The sequence below is a fragment of the Sceloporus occidentalis genome, unplaced genomic scaffold (genome assembly GCF_023333645.1).
Source record: "Sceloporus occidentalis isolate IW3139 unplaced genomic scaffold, rSceOcc1.0.p SCAF_2, whole genome shotgun sequence".
In the NCBI taxonomy this organism is placed as follows: domain Eukaryota; kingdom Metazoa; phylum Chordata; class Lepidosauria; order Squamata; family Phrynosomatidae; genus Sceloporus; species Sceloporus occidentalis.
This window is the reverse complement of record NW_028316982.1, coordinates 40403498-40414961: the sequence shown is the minus strand read 5'-3', so window position 1 is coordinate 40414961 and position 11464 is coordinate 40403498.

Below are 11464 nucleotides of genomic sequence, written 5' to 3'. Positions count from 1 at the left end.
TTGGACTTAACTCAATGATCTATCAGGAGTGGACCAGACATGAACCTTTTTCCCCATTAGGGCTCATTGCTGTATTGTTTCCAGAAGTGTAAATATTCTCTTTGGTAACAAGAAACTATGCAGTGTATGTATATAATAAACTGAAAAAGGGTTCCCAAACTGAAGCAAACAAGCTTCAGCAATAAATGATCTGATACCACAAAATAAAGTACCTATTTGCTTGCTTGCATTCACTCCTGGGACTTATTTACATATATCTAAGGCATGATAAGCACATTTAAATAATGTAGCGGGTGATGTTTAAAAAGTGTGCTGCTGTAAATACAAATTCTGCCAGTCTTACCTTTTTAAGTGCATGCATCTATAATGGATTGCACTGCCAAGCAGCAGAATATTTCATCACAATGTATGTATGCATCTCGATACAAACCCAGCTGAAGTCAAGATGCTTAGCATACAGAAAATGCAATCAGCTTAAATCCTAATATTTAGCTTAACAGTGTAGTGAATCAGATTGATGGTTAATAAAGCCTGAATCTTCTGTCAGGTTAAACCAGCTATTCACAACCTCTTGCACACTGAGGGCTAAACTAGCTCATGTTAACTCAGTGAAGTTTGTAAATCATTTATTTGGTAAATTTATAACTGGACTTTTCATAAGAAATGCCCAGGAGTGATGAACAACTGTAAGATATGTAATAAAAAAATAGTCAAATAATCCAAGAATAAGCATTCAAAATAAAATAGTTAAAACGATGTCACAATGAGTCAAGTACAAGCATTAACTTTTTTAAAAAAGTTTGTAAGTATACCTATAAGCCCTCGGGATCACATGGATAATATGACAACTTAGACTAGGACTGTTTATCTTGAGAGGAAAATATAACCATGTCACCCAATGATCCTCTCATCCACATTCACATGTCAAAGTCTGGATCTTGATTGAGCATGTTCTCTTTAAAGGACAAAAGTATTCTTATTGTGCAAAATCTATTTAAATAACGAAAAAGACCCCCCAAAAAAAGCATTTACTTATTTAATATATCATCTGGTTTGTCTCTTAGAACAGCAATGTCAGGTGCCTACAAGCCCCATTCAGGGAGTAGGGATGGAGAGGGAATCATAAGTAGGCTGGGCCTAAAAGCAGATGTATGGATTACTGTTGTTACATCTTTAAAAACTTAATATATTTCAGATTTAAGAGCCTCTCTCAGTACATAAAGCTATTGGATGCCAAAGCATTAGGATTAACCCAACATGCCTTCACAGATCATAATGTATTGCATTAGTAAACTCCTGGATCATGAACAACATAGAATAAGGAGGAAAATAGTAAATTATAGCATTGCTGCTAATCTAGCCTCTAAAGCAGCACTTTCCTATCTATTGTGCCAATTTACTATAGGAAACACACAAAGATGCAAAATAACATATAAAGATAAAGAAGATTCAGCAGGGAAAATATAAGTGAGCAAGATGAAGTGTTAATACTTAAAGAAGATCTATACAACTTGTTACCAAAGTGAATACAGTTCACTAACCATGTAACAAGATAGATATCTCCTCCTCTTCAGATTTGCAATCCACGGAGAAAACATTAAAATCCTATTGTGGTTAACATAATGTTGAAGAGTTTCATTCACCCTATGAAATCACTGCCTGGTTATGGCCCAATTTGTTTTGCTAGGGATGGATGAGAACTCTGTTCAGTTTGTTTTCTAAAAAAAGGAGATTTTTTGGTGTGGCGGGTCAACCAATGTAATCCTCTCCATGTTGGGACTCCACCTGTTGAATCTGACCAGTCCAAGAGTGGTTTAATATTTTGGTTTGTGTTATGATAAGAACTTCCCAAAATTTGCATTTTTCTATAAGCGGAATGGAAACAAATTATTTTTAAAGGCAATTATTTATTGCTTCTCAACCCACAAAGGCCCCTGAGATTATGTACAATTGATAAAATCATTTTTAAAACATTAAAGGCCATGTCCAAAAGCACAATCTTCTCTACACATTGGAAATTCAGGAAGTAAAGAACCACTTTGATCTCTCTCAGGTTCCACAGTCTGGTTGCTGCTATAGAGAAAGCCTACCAGCCAAGCCACACTGAATGACGGGACAAGTAACAGAGCCTCTCATGATGTTCTTAGCTTTCAAGCAGATTCATATGGGAGGAGGTAGTCCTTCAGATAGCCTGCCCTGACTTGAGATTTCAAAACATGTGAATTGTATGGCAGCAATGTTTCAGTGTCTAAAGGCACATGAAGTAACAGCTAAACTGAAGCTAAGAAGGTCTGAATCTGTTCATTGCTTAGCTGTCAGAGAAGATGCCTGTGATGTTCACGAGAAGTACCTTGAAGAAAGAAAGGTGGGATATAAATGTGCTCAATAAAAACATATGAGAACATCACGTATCCTTTCACAACAGCTTCCTGATGGGAACTAGCACAAATTGCTCTCCATAAATATTAGTCATCTACTTTCTTTTCTTTTCTCTTTTCCAGCGCTCTTTATAAGTTCACTCTTTCTTCATATCACTGTTCCTTGTATAAGTTCTTGTTGGCGGGTTACAGACTGCCAAAAAATACATAGTGACTACATATTAGGGTTAGGAAGGTGCGGTGCTTCCGCACCCCCCTAACCCTAATACGTAGTTACTACGTATTTTTTGGCGACAGCCGTTCCAGACGGCCGCCGCCATGTTTATGTCTTGGACGCATAGCGTCCAGACGTGTCACGGCGCCTATGATATCGCGAGTGCGCCAGTGGCACCTCGCGGCATCATAGCTGCACCGCGGAAAGAAGCTCCATTTTGGAGCTTCTTTTTTGCTCCATAACGGAGCCACGTGGTTTGGCTGCAGCGGCTCCCTCACGGAGCAAACAGCGGCGGCTGCAGACCGCCGCAAAGCAGCAGTTTATAACCCGCCGTTGATTCAAGCCTTTGGCCTTTTGTAGTTAGCAGTGGTCTCGGCTCCCCCAACTGGCTTTTTAAACCTGTGCACCATCTACTGTTTAATCTCAAGCTTTGTACATACAGACTGTTCCATTTCTGAATTTGGATAGAACCAGTTACAAATACTGAGTTCATTGCAATAAATTCCTCTTCTCTATAACAAATGTATAACTGCAATCCACTGTGTTATGTTACACTGTAACAAGAATTTACTTATGTGATTGTAATGTATAACTTCTCACCTTTTGTGCAACCCTAACTTTTTAGTTATTTTAAAGTTAAGGGAGGTTTGCTAAATAGTCCAGAAGGAACATCCCATGGTACCACTTTGGTCTTCTATTGCTTTTAGTGCTGCTGCCTTATATTGTATGTTTAGGTGGTAATGAGCTAGACAGGAGAAGAGTGGTTCTATCACAACCCAACATCTTGTAACACTCAAATGTTATTTTAAAAACAACAAGTATTAACTACAAAGGAAATGAAGCTATGTAAAGTCGAAGGGTTCCATGGCCAGCATCCATAGTTTTTTTGTGGGGTTTTCGGGCTATGTGGCCATGTTCTAGCAGAGTTTCTTTCTGATGTTTCGCCAGCCACAGATGCTGTCAAAACGTCAGAAAGAAACTCTGCTAGAACATGGCCACATAGCCCGAAAACCCCACAAAAAAAAGTGAACCTATCTTTTCTTACAATAGAATCACAATGTAATGTAGTTATACACTTATTATTGAGTTGAGCAAGTAAAGAAGAAATAATTACTTTTTAAATTGTAAGGTAAACAGTTAAAATGTAAACTGTTATAATAATTATTTTTTAACTGTAAGGTGACTAACTACCTATTGGGGTTTGGAACAATAATTGTAACTAATGGCTTTAAGAAGTAACTTTCTACTCTCAGTTTCCTCCATATTTCTCTGCTGTGTTCATTCAGGAACTCATCTATGGCAACAACAGATATCTGACCTGCAGATGGCATTTGTATTTTCAGAAATGGAACCTAACCATGGCTTCATTGCCTCGTATGAACTGTTAATTGTGCTCTGTTAAGTAATTCCAGATATCTGTATGCCTTGGTGTGTCTGTGCCTTCATGCCACCTGTCAATTTATGGCAACCCTGGTGGCGCAGTTGTTAAATGCCTGTATTGCAGCCACTCAGTCAAAACCAGAAGGTTCCAAATTCAAGACCAGGAAAAGGGCTCAAGCTCAACTCAGGCTTGCATCCTTCCGAGGTTGCTAAAATCAGTACCCAAATTGTTGGGGGCAAATTAGCTTACAGTTGTAAACCGCTTAGACACTGCTTAGGCAATATGAAGCGGTTGTCACGGCCAGCCAAGATCAACTCTTGGAGGATGAGGAGGAGGATGAGCCTACTCCAGAGCAAGAGCTGATTGAAGCTCCACCAGGTGGCAATCCTGCTCTGCCAGGTCCCAGCTGTGCTCTTCCAGCCCCAGAGGAGGAGGCCCAACCAGGTCCTAGTGCTAGAGAGGGGCCTCCTATGGTGCAACAGCCTAGTGGTGACTCTGGGGAGGAAGCTTGCCTGGAGGAGCCTATGTTCAAAGAGAGAAGGGCTGAGAGTGCTTGCAGGCGCAGATCCAAGAGGATTGCAGAGAGGCAATCAGCCAACCAGCTTCAGGTGGCACGGTGGAGAGTTTCCCTTACTTAAACTGTTGAGAGACCTTCACTGTTTGCCAGAGTTTATTGCATGATCCCTTGGTGTGATTGCTGCTAGCACTGGCTTCTTGTATCTTGATTTCTTGTTGCTTTGACCTCGGACTGGACCCTTGTTATCTTCTGGCTGCTTTGACCTCGGACTGCTTTGACCACTCTGACTCCCAGTATCCTGACTTCGGCTTGGCTTTTGGATTGCTTTGACTTCTGGTATCCTGACCTCGGCTTGACTTCTCAGACTGCTTTCACGCTGAATCCTTACAAGGTCTGTGTTTTGCATCCACTTGCTGGGCTGAGCCATTCTTATTGGTGTGTGTCTGTGAATGCTGGCTGCAGTCCAGGACAGCGGTATATAAATGAAGCTTGTTTGTTTGCTTGTTTGTTTATAATAGTTTCTTGGGCTAAGAATACTCATAGTTGGTTTGCAGTTCCTTCCTTTGCAATATAGCTTAACACATCTGGTATTTGTTGGCAGTCTCCCATCCAGGCACTAACCAGGGTTGACCTTGCTTAGCTTCTAAGATTAAATGGGATCTGGTATTTATGCCTACTATTTGGACAGTTATCAGTTATTTATGCAGTTTTCAGTCTCCATTTTGAGACTGAAAGTGCTGAGCTCATGGCTACAATGTCTAGCCTAATTTCTGGATTTCTTTCTCTCTCCCCCTCCCCCCCTCAATTTTTTTTACCACTTAGGCTGATCAAGAGTTCTGGAGAACTTGAAAACTTGCACATTTTCCAGGTATTTTTAAAGACACTGACCAATTGTCAATATGGTGTGCTCCCCCCCCCACACACACACACACGCACACATACACATGAGCACAGCTGTCTTAGGCCTTTCTTAAACTGGATTCTTAGTGAATGACATGCATGTGAACTACTAAAGGATCTTTTCTAGTATTAACAAAAACAAAAAATGAACTGCATAAAATCATGCAACAGATCTAGGAGAAAGAAACAAAGGTACTACATTGCTGTTCTTTTCGACCTAGACAGGATCCCCAAAACAGAGACTGATGGGGGAAGCCAAAGAGCTAATACACAACATACAGTATTTGCATTGGATTCTGTAAGAGACCCTGGCTTCTATAGTTTCCGCCTCATCTTTTTGTTGATGACGCATATCACAAGCCTAAAGTAGCTTGCTGAAACAGCTGTTCTAAGTACTGTCCAACACTAGCCTCCAAACCAGTGCATAGTTTGAAGGCCTTTTGTTTATGTGTTTGCTTATAGCTTACACACACACACACACCCTCAGAAACCATGACCATTAAATAAACTGGTAGGCTGGCTTTCATAGCTTGACTATGCCTATGAGGTAATCTCTGGAAAATCCAGAAAGTAAATGAAGCCTATTGTTAGCTGAGAGAAGGATATGGAAAATTTACTTATTTATTTTTTGAGTTCCATCAGTAAGAATAATGCTTTATAAAGTATAAGATAATGGATTCTTGTCCCAAGAACACTCCAGTCTAAAATTATACCCCAAGGAAATAGCAGAAGGGAAAGGAGGAAAATACATGCACATGTCTCAGTTATAGATATAGAAATAATGGGTAATATTTTTAATACTAACAAAAACATTTTTCTTGAGTGTTGGGAAACCCTGAGAAGAAGAAGACTGGACTGAGGAGAGTCAAAGAATCATAGAAGGGGAAGGGGCCCCATAGGCCATTGAGTCCAACCAACCACTCAATGCAGGAAATCCAACAAGAGCATTCCTAGAAAGTAACTGTCTAGCCTCTTTTTGAAGATTTCTAGAGAAAGCGACCCAAGCAGCTCTCTAAGCACATCTCATACTCACTAAAGGATTTCCCAGTACAATCACAAAGTCATCCCCTCTTAATTTATATACTTCGTTTTTAACCTGTATGCCTATAATTCTCTAATTCTGTATTTTAGCTCTTTGTTGATTTTATAGCCTTGGGCAAAAATGTCTTTATTTGGTTGAACATTTTGGTAATCTTAAATTATCTTTTAATTGTAATTTTGATCTACAAATATTGTGAACATATTGTTAGTTTGGTTAACTTTTAGTCCTCAGTCAAATTGTTGCTCCCAAATAGAGTAGTCTGGGAATTTGGTAAGACAACACTTATGTAATTTCCATATCCAAAAGTCATTCAACTAACAGTTTGCTTCACACTGGTGACAGCATAAAGCACCAGAGAGCAGATGTCTGACTTATAGTATGCAAGATATGCCATGTTGTCTACTCACAACTCTGCTTTCAAACACTCACCATTATTTCTCACAGCATATGCCACTGGAGGCAGTTGCCTCACTATATGCCTCCTTTCTTATTTTCTCCAGAACTGGAACTCAAGGCAACTTACAAATTACAATAAATACAATATAGTCAAAACATACAAAAATTTGACATTAACTGGAATTAAACTATTGAGAACACTAAAAACAGTTTAAAACATACAGTCAAAAATGATAAAAAAAAACCTTTTTGTTAAAAAAAATACAACTACATGGTTTTAATATTTTGATTAAATCAAACCCCTTTCTTTAATCATCTAATGACAGAATTGGCCATTTTTTGTTTTTTTTGTAACTGCCTAGAAATTCTCCAGTTTATGATAGTATCAAAGGGCTTTTAGTGACTAGGTAAAGTCACTAAAAGAAATAAAGAAATAAACATGAGTATCCATATTTTATCACCCACTCAAATCACCTTGTAGTTTTAGGTAATTTATTTTCTGTAATGTTTCCAGTCATTGATGTGCAGTTCAGCTCTGAGATGTCAAAATATTCCATGGTCATAAGATAGCCCTGCAGTGACAAAACAATGTGAGACGTCTAGTCCATTCCTTAAACCTCCCTTGAAGTTTTCTGGTGGCCAGCTGATTTGTTCTTTGTGGGCAAGGAAAGGTGAAGATTCTTTTGACACCTTACTATGCACAGCTACTGGCATTCCGTGCACATATTTGGGAACTCTGGATTACACCATAAAGGGGATGAGTTGGCAAATAAAGGAATAGGGACTTTATGACACTTTCAAAATTTATGAATATTCTTAATGAACTCTGAACAGGAAATAGTAAATCATTCTCTCAAGAGTGAACACAGAAAGGTTTCCATTTGGCACCAAGACACCGCATGTGGGTGCAATGAAAATTATTTTTATTATGAGAAACAACTCCAGTGTTGGCCCAGGAAAGAAAAAAACTCAGACAATTCAAAGCAATCCTGGGATAAAGATTTATCTTTGCATATGTTGGTTAATTGCTTTTAACGTTTGTATTTTTAGTGTTTCATACTGTTTTAACTTAGACTCTTTTAAAATTTGTTAGCCACCTTGAGTCTCTACACTGGGAGGAAGGTGGGATATAAATGATGATGATGATGATGTAATTTTGACAAATGGATACTTGTACAGGCAGTGAGAATTACCCTACTGAATACTTTTTTTGTTCCATTATCCCCCTCCCCCCAAAAAAGAAAAAAAACTTGATTATCTTCAGTCCAGGATTTTGTCAGTCCAGCATTCTTCTAATCAAGGTTTCCTAAAACCTGAGAAGCAAGGTTTTGGCTATCGTTGAATAATTTTGAATATCCTTTCCAACCCTATTCCATCATCATGCCTCCCATTTAAAACAAAATTTTACCCAGATATGTCCAATTTTTAAAAGGTTTTTAACATTTTTCAGTCACTATTATATCCATTAAAGGCTATTTAAACCCACCTAACTATTCCTTTGTGATCCCTACTTTGTATATAAGGACATGAACTAAAAAGAGAGAACTGTACTAGAAATGTAAAGAATGTAAAGTATGCTCATACTTTTTCTCATTCTTGATAAAAGAGTTAAGAAAATGGTGAGGGGCTGTGTGATTTTCAAAACTGGTTGCACAAAAATGTGAATTGTTGTACCAATTTTTTTGCACACAACCCTTGTTTTTATGCAGTAAGTAGAAATGTACCAAAAGGAAAACTGAATCACTTTTGTGTACAAATGACGTTTGAGCTGGGAGAGGCAGTCCCAAAGTCTGAAGACTTGCCATGAACTGTGTAGAAACGAATAATCTAATAGGAGGGAATTCTAAAACTATTTTTAATTGCATGAAAGAATAAAAGAAGCAAATAATTATACTGTCAAACTAAACAAAAAGACAAAGTTCGCAGTTTGGGAGTACTCCTGGATTCATCCAACTGCCTGCCTGAAGAAGACAAGCCCTCCCTTCAGCCACCATCTTGGGGGGAGAGAGGCAGGCTGGCTCCAACTGCCTGCCTGAAGAAGACAAGCCCTCCCTTGTATTTTTTTAAATTGTATGGGTGGGTTTTTGTATTGTTGCGCTATGTATTGGTTTTGATGGTGTTTTTGTAAACCGCTGTGATCTACAAGGAATAGCGGTCTAGAAATAAAATTTCTTTCATTCATTCATTCATTCATCTCTACATCTATCATTTCAAATAGATGCGATGGCCAGGAGTGTTTGGTACCAACTTCGGTTGATACGCCAACTGCGTCCCTACCTGGACCAAAACAACCTTGAAGCAGTAATACTTGCACTGGTAATCTCTCGTCTAGATTTCTGTAATGCACTCTACATGGGGCTACCTCTGTACCAGGTTCAGAGGCTTCAATTGGTTCAAAATGCGGCAGCCAGATTGGTCACTGGAACACCTAGGTCGGCCCATATAACACCTGTGTTAAAAAATTCTTCACTGGCTGCTTCCGGGAGCAGTACAAAATGTTGGTTATTACCTTTAAAGCCCTTCATGGCTTGGGCCCGAGTTACTTGAGGGACTGCCTCTCCCTAAACAATCTTCCCCACGCTCTCAGAACATCTGGGAAGAATTTATTAGAATACCATAAGTTCAGGTTAATGTCAACTTCCTATAGACTGTTTACGGCTGCAGCCCCCAAACTATGGAACAGCCTACCAAAAGAGATCTGTCTTATCACCATCTTAGATGCCTTTAAGATCATTGATGGTACTTGCAGCAAATTAGCATGAAGATGTAACATGTGGTTTTCACTGGTAGCAAAGTCCTTCATTAGTTATACGACAGCTACCTCCAGAGTACTCTGTGGCCGTTTCGACTCACAAAAAGTCTTCATCAGCATTATTGAATTTTTCTGTGCCGGATTAATATTGCAAATTATGTATTCCATGCTTCCATGCCATTAAGCAGTTTAACTTAACTGATAAGAAGATTGCTGACCAGGCCACAGAGTACTCCGGAGGTAGCCATCGTATAACTAATGAAGGACTTTGCTACCAGTGAAAACCATGTTACATCTTCATGCTAATTTGCTGCAAGTACCATCAATGATCTTTTTCCCAGACTTTTGGTTGGATTCTGTTGTTGTAGCAGTAGAATAATTTCACTGCCAACACTGTATATATTTATTCCATGGACTTGGATCACTATTGACATTCACAAGAATACAACAGTGTTTTTCATGTATATACTGTTGTTTGTTTGTGACTATTGAGACTTGATATTGTTAATATAGATGTATACGTTTTGTGAATGAGACATGTCCCTGTTTGTTATTCCAATCATTTGTATATATCAATTGTTGTTTCCCTCTTTCCTTGACTGTCATATATGTGTCCCACAGTGAGTTATACTCACACAAAATGCATGAAGGACCTTCACCCTTGAGGTAGGCTCAGCTAAGACAGTGAGGTCACTCTCCCAATGAACTTTATGGTTGAGTGGAGACTGATGGCTGGTTCTAAAAACACAACTGAGTAAAACACTTTGATGGTGGTTTTATTTTGTTGTGTTTTGTTAAAGGTAAACAATCCAGCCTCAAATCCAAATGCATTATTTAAGTGTGCAAGTCACATTTGGCTGGGAATGGAATGTGAGCATTACATTTGGGGTGAGGATCCATTTGTTCTTCAGCTGTTCAAAGAACAATCCCAATGGGATGATCTACTGTGAAGTGACACCCATCCCTTACAAGCTCTAGAAAAACACGTTGATTTAATATTGCAATAACCATGAAATTTTCTCTTCCCCCTCCCCATACACATGCAACTATGTGGCAGAAAATATATAAAATATATGACAGTGTGTGATGAACTGATGTAATGCAAAAACATATAATCAGAATATGTGTCTAAAATTGTGAGTGTGGAGCATTTCTTGTGAATTAGGAATGTAAATCCATGCATGCAGGAACAATCCCCCCCACCCCAATTTTGTAGGAGAAAATTAAAATTCTTACACAGTATTCTCCCCATGTTAGAGTATTGCTGAGGAACTATTCTGCATAGAATTTGTGTGTGTGTGTGTTTTGCACACACAAAAAAAAAACCCTGTTTTTTGCACAGGAAAATGTTTACTGTGCAGACATTAACTATTTTCTTTTTGCAGGAAGCCTTTGGTGAAAACATTGTTTTTTCGGTGTAAAAAAATTGTTTTACACAAACTTTCCACATTCTGTGTTTTTCTACCCAAAATGATTCATCTACAATGCTTTGGAATGTTTGAATATGGGAAGAAAATTGCACGAGATCTATTGCTGGTCTATTATTTTCCCAATGGGGCTTCCTTACCATTGGGAGCACTGTTGTTGTTGGGGTTTTTTAAACTGGGAATACATAATATTATATATTCTTCTGTCTTTATTTTGAATCACTTTTAAATTCATACTAAGAATCCTTCCTTTGAAAAGGAGCTATAATTTTCCTTTAGGGAACATAGACCCTTCAATAAACGTATCGAAAGGTTGTTATTTTCAATTCAAATCTGATGTGACTTTGACTTTGGCAGAAACTTGGAAACAGCATCGAATTCCAGGAAAAGAATAGATAAGGAAGTTGTTTGATGCAATGGAATCAGACAGACTGACTAGAAAGTTATGTAAACAAAA